This window comes from Micromys minutus (genome assembly GCF_963924665.1).
Source record: "Micromys minutus genome assembly, chromosome: 3".
Taxonomy (NCBI): Eukaryota; Metazoa; Chordata; class Mammalia; order Rodentia; family Muridae; genus Micromys; species Micromys minutus.
In genome coordinates, this window is record NC_137972.1 from 58,100,906 (window position 1) to 58,112,606 (window position 11,701).

Here is an 11,701-nt window from a genome sequence, read left to right on the forward strand (position 1 = left end):
TTACTGTGTGCCATGAGTATGACTCTGGATAGTATTTTACCAGACATTTTCTCATTACTATAGAACACTCATTCATATTTCTACTTTCCTCAGACAGCCCACCAAGATTTAATAACCAGTCTCCAATCTAATAACCTGAATATACACAAAGCTTTTACTTTGAAGTGTCATTCTTATGTGACTTTGGGGTCTGAACACAGTGTGATTTCATGGAGTAATCTTATATTCAAGCAAAAATTAACTTGTCCTTGTGAGCACATGAATGATGATTGGGAGCAGGAGGGGGGGGGGCTACTAAATTCTGAAGTCGGCTTGCTGCTGAATGCTTATTTGTTTCTACCAACAAACAGCTAAAACCTTGTATGTCACGTCATATGACCATCTTCAAGTCCTATACATGGGAACTCCCTAATACACTAGCCACAATTTAAGATACTAAATACCTCGGCAGCGGCGTATGGGGCCAGGCTGCAGGGTGGCAGCCTTCGGCCAGCTCCAGGTAGTCTAAACACCGCGAAGTGGTGGCCCGGCCGCTCGTTACCAAGCCATGGAAATCAGCACCGAGATAAGCCGCAAGATCCAGAGTGCCATTAAGGGGAAATTACAAGAATTAGGAGTTTACATGGGCTCCATGATGTATTAGGTAAACTTCGCTCTGTAACAACTGAGCCCTCTAGTCTAAATTCTTCTGATACCAGTATCTTTGGTAGCAACGTGCCTTCAAACAAGAGCAGTTTTAGTCGGGGAGATGAAAGAGGGCTCGAATCTGCCGTCCCTCCCCTTGCTGTTTCTAGCTTTAGACCTGAAAAAAGGGATTCCAGAGTTTCTACAAGTTCACAGGAGCAGAAGTCCACTAATGTCAGACTTTCATATGATGATGGAGCTTCCACCCGGGCTAATGTCAACAGTGAAACCTCTGAGGGAGCCAGCACCCTCTGAAGATTTGATTGATATCAAGCCAGAACCAGATGATCTCCTTGATGAAAACCTCAATCTTGTACAGGATAATCCCTTATTTCAGAAAAAAAAAAAAAAACCTACAGTGACACTTACATACAGTTCTACTCACCATTCTATTGAAATCTACCGACCACCTGCAAGTAGAAATACAGACACTGGTACTCATTTAAACAGGCTGCAACTGCATCAGCAGCAAAGCAGTGCTCACGCTGCCAGGCAGCTGGATGTACCGAGCAGCCAGATTTATGAAGCGGGACGGTTGTGTGAACCAGAAGTGCTTAGCAGCGTAGAAGACACTTAGAGCCCCTTCTTCAGAAACTACTTGGATAAAATGAGTATTGAGGATGAAAACTTTCAGAAGAAAAAGTTGCCTGTGGTAAGTTCCGTTGTTAAAGTAAAAAGATATAGCCATGATAGGGAAGAGAAGGAAGAAGATGAGGATTATGGGACCCGGATAGGAAGCTTGTCCAGTAGTGCGTCAGTACCAGCAAAGCCTGAGAGGAAAGCTTCTCTTCCACCTTCTAAACAAGCTAACAAGAATCTAATTTTGAAGGCAATCTCTGAAGCTCAAGAGTCTGCAACGAAAACAACTAACTATTCTGCAATTCCGCAGAAACACACTTCCAGTTTCTCACAGAACTCAAACTTCTCAAGAAGAATTGCTAGCAGAAATAGTCCAGGGGCAAAACAGGGCCCCTAGAATAAGTCCCCCAGTTAAAGAAGAGGAAGCAAAAGGAGATAATACAGACAAAGTTCAAGGAACTCAGCAGAGACAATTGTTATCCTGACTGCAAATTGATCCAGTAATGATAGAAACAATGGAGATGAGTCAAGATTACTATGGCATGGAATCCATGTTCCATGCAGACACAAGATCATTTATTCTGAAGAAGCCAAAGCTGGAGAAATAGTAGTGACACCAAACCAGGATTTGGGGATGTAAACTGCTGATGCCCTTCGGGTCCTTTCAGAACACCTTCTGCAGACACGAGATCTTGTACAACCAGATAAATCTGCAAGTCCCAAATTTATAGTGACACTGTATGGTGTCCCCAGATCCCCAGGATACGTGTCAGATCAAGAGGAGGAGATGTGTTTTGAAGGAGTGAAACCTGTAAACCAAACTTTAGTCTCAAACAAGGGACTCAGAGGTCTCCTCCACCCACAGCAGTTGCATTTGATGAGCAGGCAGCTTGAGGACCCAGATGGTAGCGATTCCAACGCTGATGACTGACCTGAGTGTGGCACAGAAACCAGAAAAACTCTTGGAACACTGTAAGTACTGGCCTGTTTGTAAAAATGAGGATGAGTATATATCCCCTCATCCCATTGTTTTGTACCCAAATTGTAAATATGACGCAAAGTGTACTAAAGCAGATTGTCCCTTCACTGACATAAGCAGAAGAGCCCCAATACTGACTCCACAACCATTGTCATCACCAGCACCATCTTCTAATGGCCAACTCTGCCATTACTTCCCTGCGTGTAAGAAAATGGAGTGTCCCTTCTACCAACCAAAACACTGTAGGTTTAATACTCAGTGTACAAGACCAGACTGCACATTTTACCATCCCACCATTACTGTACCACCAAGACATGCCTTGAAACGGATTCGACCTCAAACCAGTGAATGATGCCCTAGTCCTGCCTGACATAAGATTATGCAGTTTGAAAGCTTCCGTCTTCTGATGAGAGATGTTTTACAGAACTTGTCACGTCTTTGAAATTTAGAATTTATTGCTTTTATAATATGAATTTTATTACTCAACTGAAGTGTCTACTTTTTCAAGTTCGTAAGTTTATTAAGTGGTTTCAACATTTTTTGTTTGTTCATTTTGACTATGAAAAAGACGGTTTAAAGAAAAGCCAAATTCTATTAAAACATTTGTGGCAGGTTTGTACATTGATGTTTAACATCGTTTTGGTAACAGTACTACAGCCACAGGCTGCAGTGCTGTGGGAAGGCCACTGTCCTTAGAGATGAAGCCCCTTTTACTTTCCCCAAAGGTAATGCAGTGTCTGTAACCCAGTGTGGGAACTGTGGCCAGACTGAAACTGAAGCAGCTTTGGACCAACTAGTTTAAAGTTTCTTTTTTAATGTCTAAATGAATACGCTCTGAGAAGTATAATACAGGCTTTTGAGTGCTACTTTCATAGAGTGGACTTAGCCTACTGTATCATGGAGTTTATGTGTGGTTTTGAAACTGTTAAGGCAATGTGTGTCATATGTTTTAGAATTAAATAACAGACAACTGATTTCAAAACTTGTTCTTTTATAAGTTAAAGTATAAAAGGTGGTTAGCCAAGGGGATAATAAAAGCTCAAACATTTTGAGGACCAAAAAAAAAAAAAAAAAAAAAAAAAAGAAAAAGAAAAAAAATGAAAAAAAAAAGATACTAAATACCTCATTGAAGAGAAAGGTGATTCCTCAAGGCATCTGATTCACCTTCAGTGTAACTTCATATTAGTTTTTATGTTATCCATGTTACTTTTCTCTAAATTCCTTGTTGGATTTAATGTCTTCATTTTCTCTTCTAGTATCCTGTTGATTTACAAACCATTCACCATGGTGTAGGCACTTCTTTCTCTTTGTGACTTTATTCGTCTAATCCAGTAGTCAAACAAATGCTTATATTTAAATATTTCTGCTCCAACTCCTACCTGTAATTCCCTCTGTATTAGATTGACTTGCTATGATATGGGACAAAAATAACTTAAGACAGCATGTTTTAAGAAAAGAAAATATCAAAAGGAATGTTTACCTATGGTATTAGTTTTTGATATTTTACATATTTTATTGCACCACCTACTACCAAACACAATGTGAATTTTGAGACAAATTAGGAAAGCATGAAATCTTGAGAATGCACCGGAAGTCACATCCTGCTCAAATTGATGGTGTAGAGATTTATCAGGAATGAGGGCAAGGGTGTAATCCTTGGAAGCAATTACTGTGGAGGTTTTTCATTTCCTTAAAAATATTACAGGTGCCTTAGTTAACATATCTAAGGAAAGGTTGCTGAGGTCTGGGATGCAATTTGGAATTTAACCCGATTATAGATATATATTACTTGATAGTGACAAATGTTGTATCTTCTTGTGTATATATATATATATATAGACACACACACATTCTGTTTAGGAGATCAGGGTAAATCCTTTAAGAAACAAGTGATTGAAACATTCTCCAAACTTACTGTAAACCTTAAATGTGTTTCTGGAATTAGATTCTTTAGTTTATATAGTACCTAAAACATATTGAGATTGTGCACAATTTCTTGGAGATAAAGAAAATAGACTTGAGCTTAGAAATCTAAAGTAATCAAGTGTTACAGAGAATGAGAAGAGGAAAAAGAAGTATCTTCTACATTCTCTGGAATCAACACCCAGACATGAATTAATAGGAACACAATACCAGAAATAAAATAACCATTATAGAGAATTAAGTTTGAACTGTCACTGTACATGAAGTTTCTGAAATTCTTTACTCAGGAAGATGCACCTCCTTCCTGTTTTGGTACTGAAGACAGTGGCAGAACTAATGCTTGTGCTTTGGGAAGGGGCAGTTGTGGAAAACCCAAGTTTATTCTTATTTCAACACAGGAGCAAGAAATACAGGAGCTTTGGCCATTTTAATGGACTGACATCTGTCTGTGAAACTCATTTTTCTGACCTAATCACAGTGTGAAGAGCTTTTCCCCTTCTACCATTAAAGCTATCTCCAAAGAAGTAGTTTTGCCTGTGATTTTGAACTAAAAATCTTAACACATTATAATAAAAAGTAAAATATTGTTTATAATTTATATATTTATTTAATTGTTTTTATGGCAAAAAATATTGTACTACGTACTAGTAGAAACTATGATTATATCTCCCTTCAGAATCTGAGCTAGATTCAACATGTGCTGACACTCAGGAAAAATTAAAATCTTCACGTGATTTTACCCCCAATCTTTCCATCAAGCAAGGGTATATGTTGAAATCTTCAAATTGCTGAATAATTTCATTAGTTGTTTCAGAAACTAAAAGGGGACCATAAAGATTGTCTAATTTAGCTTCACACTTGAATTTTGAGTCCCGTACATACACTTTAGGTTGTAATACAAACTCAAATATCATGAGGGACCAATTATACAGTTACTTATTATGTAGTCAATTATATAAAGATCTTTGGTTGTAAAAAAAGTGTACATATTTCTCTAGAGCTTCCCATCATTTTACAGGAGCTCAGGTCACAAGCAATGTCAAGCACATTCTGCCAGTCTGCTTCCCTAGGCTACACTTAACTTCACTCATTCAGACATCTGGTCTACTTGGTTTTCTTCAAGCAAATATCACTATATCTATATAGTTACTGAAGAGTGTTTTCCTGTGTAGATTTCATTACATCAAAGACATTCTCATCACTGGTAGGATGTATAATGGGCATGATGGATAGGCTTGACTCTCAAAAGACTCTTTTGTTATCCCAAGCTCCTTGTGTGAAGAAAGGAGGAGGTGAATAAGTCATAGAGTTGAGCCTTTGTCATGAGATTGTGCTTTTATACAGAGAACCATGGCATACGTGCTTTTTTCTTGCCTTGTGAGAATACAATAAGACACCTAAACCTGGCAATTGTCCTCACCAGATGCCAAGTCTGCTGCTGCCTCTGTTTTGTATTTCCCTACCTCACATAACTATAAGAATGCTTGTTTTCTACATACTACATGTGTGGCAATGGCTGTACCATCCACACTTCACATCAACAGTATTTATATAAACTAGAATCTCAGTGTCTGATGGCATTTGCAGTCAGTAGTAAGTGAATAGCCAACACACCACAAATGTATCCTGTATGACAGTCACGTGAAACCCACTAGTATTCTCAAGACTTCCATTACCACTGAAGCCTCTACATCCCAGAGCTAATCAAAAGCTGTAAATGCTCAGACTGCTGGAGAATTGTCTTTATCACCTTACTCTACTCAACCATAAATGTTAGGGAATTATATTTCTGACTACTATTTTGACAGTTTCCTCAACTCTCTTTTGTTAAATCACTTATATACTCAGGGGACCATGAAAACTGTGAACAGCTGAAATTACTTGAATTATCTTTTACTGTCAGAGTTGTTTACCTCCAAGTCTCCAAAATAAAGAACTGTAATACCCAAGCCTAGGATGGTTTCTTCTCCAGACTCACTCCAACAGCAACTAAGTCTCCTGGCTCTGCTCCATTGTGGAAGTGTTAGCTGTGGCCAAATTTTTAGATTACTTTCTCTTTCCTCCAGATGACATTTGATTCTTTTTGTAAGAAAAATTCAGTTCAGGCTTTACTTTTCAAAAGGATTTGTAACCAGTTTTGGGTTGTGTAAGCAACTGAGAAAAATCTCACATAACAATCATATCAGTGAAAAATGCCTAGGCATCAAGGCAAGAATGGGACATACATATTCTCAAGAATTTTGTTCTGGTAGGAGCTTGGCTGAAGGGCTGGAAAGATGGTGACAGGAGTAGAAGATTCTTAATGTAAACTCAGTGATCTTTTGTTGCTCTTTGTCACTTACTAACTGACTTGGAGGAAGAAAATAACTTCACTGTTCTTTTTGGTTTTTTTTTTTTCACATGGATTAGAAATGCTACTATACCTCAGATTGTTGATCCACAGTCAATATGTTAGGTTAATGATGAATTCTGTTTGTAGTATGTTTGTATTTCAAGGAAGAAAATAGAAATCCAGTCACTGTCACATGACATGACTATATATCTATCTATATATAGATATATATAAATATATAGCTATAGATGTGTGTATTATGTCTGTAGATATGTGTATTATTTATATGTACATAAATATGTGTTAAAGTTTTATTTTTATTTTTGTGTGTTTTTAAATCGAAATGTGATTGTGAATGTGAGTGCTTACAGAGACCAGAAGATAAATGGAGTAACAGCAATTGTGAAGCAACTGACATGAGCCCATGCAGAAAACAGAACTTGGGTCCCATGTAAGAACAGCATGAATGCATATCTGCTGTGCCATATGAACAACACTTAATATATCATTATCTGAGAGGTATTAGATGTGTGTGTGTGTATGTATGCATATGTGTGTATATGCCTGAGTTTCAGTTTAGATGGATGAATGAAAGTGAATATTTTATTGGTGAACACCAATAGAATTAAGTAGAATATTTGAGAGTTTGGAATACACACATGCACACACACACACACACACACACACACACACACACACTCACTCACTCACTCACTCACTGCTAAATCTGTATGTTGTAGAAACAATCTACCATGAAGGTAAAAGAAAATATAGTTTTATATTGCAATCTAATTTTTACACAACGTTTACCTTCAAACTACACATTACAACATACAGCCATCAACTGCTCACTTTTCTCTGAGACTGGCAGAAAAAAACATTTTCTATCTGACTCAATTTTACAGCCTAGCTCACACAGAAGGATGCTGTGCCTTGACAAAGGCATCTCTAAGTGTGAGAATTTCTAAAAGAGAAAACAGAGAAAATGCATGTCACAAGGACAGAAGTAAGAGTTACACACCTACCAGTTTCATAAAACAGCTGTGATATGTTATTCTTCCCATCTATATGGAAAGTGGCAGCCGCAGCCAGAAGATGTTGTCCAAGGTGCAGTCACATTAAGAGATATTCTAAGGTCACCCTCTTAATATTTAATTTTTAAGTCTGATTGTTGTTAATAATAAGATTTCAGGGAAGGCAGCATGTCCATGTAATCAATAGCACTTCAGAAGCAAAAAAAGAAAAAGTCAATATAGAATGAATATTTTTGTGCTTCTTCAACTTTATTTTATTATTATTTTTTTACTCATTTTATTGGATATATTTTATTTACATTTCAAATGTTATCCCCTTTCCCAGAATTCCCTTTAAACCCCCTATGCCATTCACCCTCTTCCTGATCATATGAGGCTGTTTACCCACACACCAACCTCTTCCTGCCTCCCCACCTGACATGCCCCTACAATAAAGCATCTAGTCTTGGCAGAAACAAGGTCTTCTCCTCCCACTAATGCCCAACAAGGCTGTCCTCTGCTATGTGTGCAGATGCAGCCATATATACTGTTTAATAGTGGTTGAGTACCTGAAATCTCTGGTTGATTGGTATTGTTCTTATGGAGTTGCAAACCATTTCAATCCCTACAATTCTTTCTCACACTCCTCTATTTAGGGCCACGTACTCAGTTCAATGATTGGCTGCCAACATCTGCCTCTTTCTTTGTCATGCTCTGGCAAAGCCTCCCAGAAAGCAGCTATAGCAAGCTTCTATCAGCATGCATTTCTTAGCATCATCAGTCTTGTCTGGGTTTGGTGGCTGTATATAGGCTGGATCCCCAGATGGGCCAGTTTCTGCAAGGACAGTCCTGCAGTTTCTGCTCCAAACTTTCTCTCTGTATTTTCTCCTATGAATATTTTTGTTCCCCCTTCTAAGAAGGACTGATGCATCTGCAATTCGGTCATCCCTTTTCTTGAGCTTCATGTGGTCTGTGATTTGTGTCATGGGGTATTGTAAGCTTTTGGGCTAATATCTATTTATCAGTCAGTGCATACCATTTGTGCTTTTTTAATAATTGGGTTACCTCATACAGGATGATATTTTCTAGATCAGTCTATTTGCCTAAGAATTTCATGTAGTCATTATTTTTAATGACTGAGTAGTACTCCATAATGTAAATATACCACATTTTCTGTATCCATTCCTATATTGAAGGGCATCTGGGTTCTTTCCAGCTTCTGGCTATTATAAAAAGAGCTGTTATAAACATAGTGGAACATGTGTCTTTGTTGGTGATAGAGAATCTTTTGGGTATATGAACAAGAGTAGTATAGCTGTGCTGTCAGGTTGTACTATGTCCAGTTTTCTGAGGAGCCACCAGTCTTGTTTCCAGAATTTTTGTACAAGCTTGCAATCCCATTAACAGTGGAAGAGTGTTCTTCTTGTTCCACATATTCACCCATAATCTAACTTCTTGAATTGTTTGTATGTATTAGATATTACCTCTCTATCAGATGTAGGATTGGCAAAGATCTTCTCCCATTCTATTGGTTGATGTTTTGTCCTGATGACAGTGTCCTTTGCCTTACAGAAGCTTTTCAATTTTATGAGGTCCCATTTGTTGATTATTGATCTCAGAGAAAATTTTCTTCTTCTATTAATTTTTATGTATCTGGTTTTATGTGGAGCTCCTTGATTTATTTGGACTTGACCTTTGTAAAGGACAATAAGAATGAATTCATTTGTATTATTCTACAAGCTAACCTGCAGTTGGACCAGCACAATTTGTTGAAAATGTTATATTTTTTTCCACTGGATGGTTTTAACTTCTTTGTCTAAAATTAAGTCACCATAGGTGTGTGGATTGCTTTCTGGATCTTTTATTCTATTTGATTGATTGACCTGCCGTCTCTGTACCAAAACCATACAGTTTTAATTACTATTTCTCTGTAATACAGCTTGAGATCAGGAATGGTAATTCCCTCAGAAGTTCTATTATTATTGTGTATATTTTTTGCTGTCCTGAGTTGTTATCCCAAATGCATCTGCAAATTGCTCTTTCTAACTCTATGAAGATTTGAGTTGAAATTTTGACTGTAGATTGCTTTGACAAGAAAGCTATTTTTCCTATATTAATCCTGCCAACCCATGAGCATGGGAGATATTTGCACCTTCCAAGATCTTTAATTTCTTTCTTCAGAGACTCGAATTTCTTGTCATACAGATTTTCATTGGCTTGGTTAAAGTCACAAAAAAATATTTTATACTATTTGGGACTATTGTGAGGGGTATCCTATCCCTAATTTCTTTCTCAGCCTGTTTATCCTTTGAGTAGAGTAAGGCTACTGATATTTTTGAGTTAGTTTTAAATTCAGCAAATTTGCTTATGTTGTTTATCAGCTGTAAAAGTTTTCTGGTGGAATTTTTGGAGTAGCTTAATTATACTATCATATCATCTGCAAATAGTGATACTTTGACTTCTTCCTTTCCAATTTCTATCCCTTAGACCTCCTATTGTTGTTTGCTTCCTCTGACTAGGATTTCAAGTACTATCTTAAATAAGTAGGAAGAGAGTGGGCATCTTTGTATAGTCCCTAATTTTAGTGGGATTGCTTCAAGTTTCTTGCCTACTAGTTTGCTGTATGTTGCTTTTAATGTTTAGTTATAGACCTTGAATTCCTGACCTTTCCAAGACTTTCAACATGTTAAATTTGGTCAAGTGCATTGCCAGTATCTACTGAAATGATCATGTGAGTATTTTTTTTTAATTTATTTATATAGTGGATTATGTTGATGGATTTATGTATAATAAACCATTCCTGCATCCCTGGGGTGAAGCCTACTTAATAGTGATTGATGATCCTTTTGATGTGTTCTTAAATTTGGTTTGTGAGAATTTTATTGAAATTTTTTGTATTGATATTTATAAGGAAAACTAAGTTCACTGATGTTGAGAGATATTAGGGACCAATGATAGTTGTTTCCTGTTTGTTTTGTTTGAGATGGAATTATGTTTGTGTGCCTGTCTTCTTTTGAATTAGTTGAAAGAAGATTACTTTCTTGCTTTTTATAGGGAGTATACATATATACACACATACATACAAAACTTGTGTTGGAGTTTTCCATTCATTATCTTTTGTAGGACTGGATTTGTGGAAAGATATTGTGTAAATTAGTTTATATCATGGAATATCTTGGCTTCTCTATCTATGTTAATAGAGAGTTTTGCTGGATATAGTAGCCTGGATTGGCACTTGTGTTCTCTTAGGATCTGTATGACATCTTCATGGGATCTTAGAGCTTTCATAGTCTCTTTTGAGAAGTCTGTTGTGAATCTGTAGGTCTGCTTTTATATGTTACTTGACCTTTTCCACTTGCTGCTTTTAATATTATTTCTTCATTTTGTGCATTTGGTAGTGTTTTGACTAGTATATGATGGGAGAAATTTCTTTTCTGGTTCAATCTGTTTGGACTTTTGTGGGATTCCTCCATGTAAATTGGCATTGCTTTCCTTAGGTTTGGGTAAGTTTTCTTTTATAATATTTTTGAATATATTTACTGGCTCTTTTAGTTGGGAATCTTCCTCCTCTTCTATGCCTATTTTCCTCAGGTTTGATCTTCTCAATATGTACTGGGTTTCCTGGATGTTTTGGGTTAGGAGTTTTATATTTTGTATTTTCTTTGACTGCTGTGTTAATGTTTTTAGGGTATTTTCTTCCCCTGAGAGTCTCTCTTCTACCACTTGTATTCGGTTGGTGATGCTTGTGTCTATGACTTCTAATTTCTTTTCTAGTTTTTTAACTCCAGGGTTTTCTCCATTTGTGATTTCTATATTTTTTTCTATTTCTGCTTTTTGATCCTGGATAGTTTTGTTTAATTTCTCCACCTGTTTTGTTAGTCTCTCTAACTCTCTCTCTCTCTCTCTCTCTCTCTCTCTCTCTCTCTCTCTCTCTCTCTCTCTCTCTGTATGTGTGTGTGTATGTGTTTTCTCTTTAAGGGCTTCTACCTGTTAACCTGTGTCATTCTGTTTTTTTTTTTTTTTTTTTTTTTTTTTGGTTTTTTGTTTAATTGTTTTTTTAAAGGGAGTTATCTAGAACTTCTTAAAGTTCTCTAACATCATCATGAGTTATGATTTTGAATAAAAATCTTGCTTTTCCAGTGTGTTGGGGTATCCAGGACTTGCTGTAGTTCTGGAACTTGGTTCAGATGA

The 11,701-nt window shown here is 36.9% G+C and overlaps 1 pseudogene across 1 annotated transcript; it reads left to right on the forward strand.

The window, feature by feature from the left end:
• The first annotated feature begins 547 nt into the window (after positions 1 to 547).
• LOC308419219 (zinc finger CCCH domain-containing protein 14-like) lies at positions 548 to 2,594 on the forward strand (annotated as a pseudogene). The gene is made up of 2 exons: positions 548 to 1,712; positions 1,788 to 2,594. The product of its transcript is annotated as a zinc finger CCCH domain-containing protein 14-like (transcript).
• The last annotated feature ends 9,107 nt before the right edge of the window (positions 2,595 to 11,701 follow it).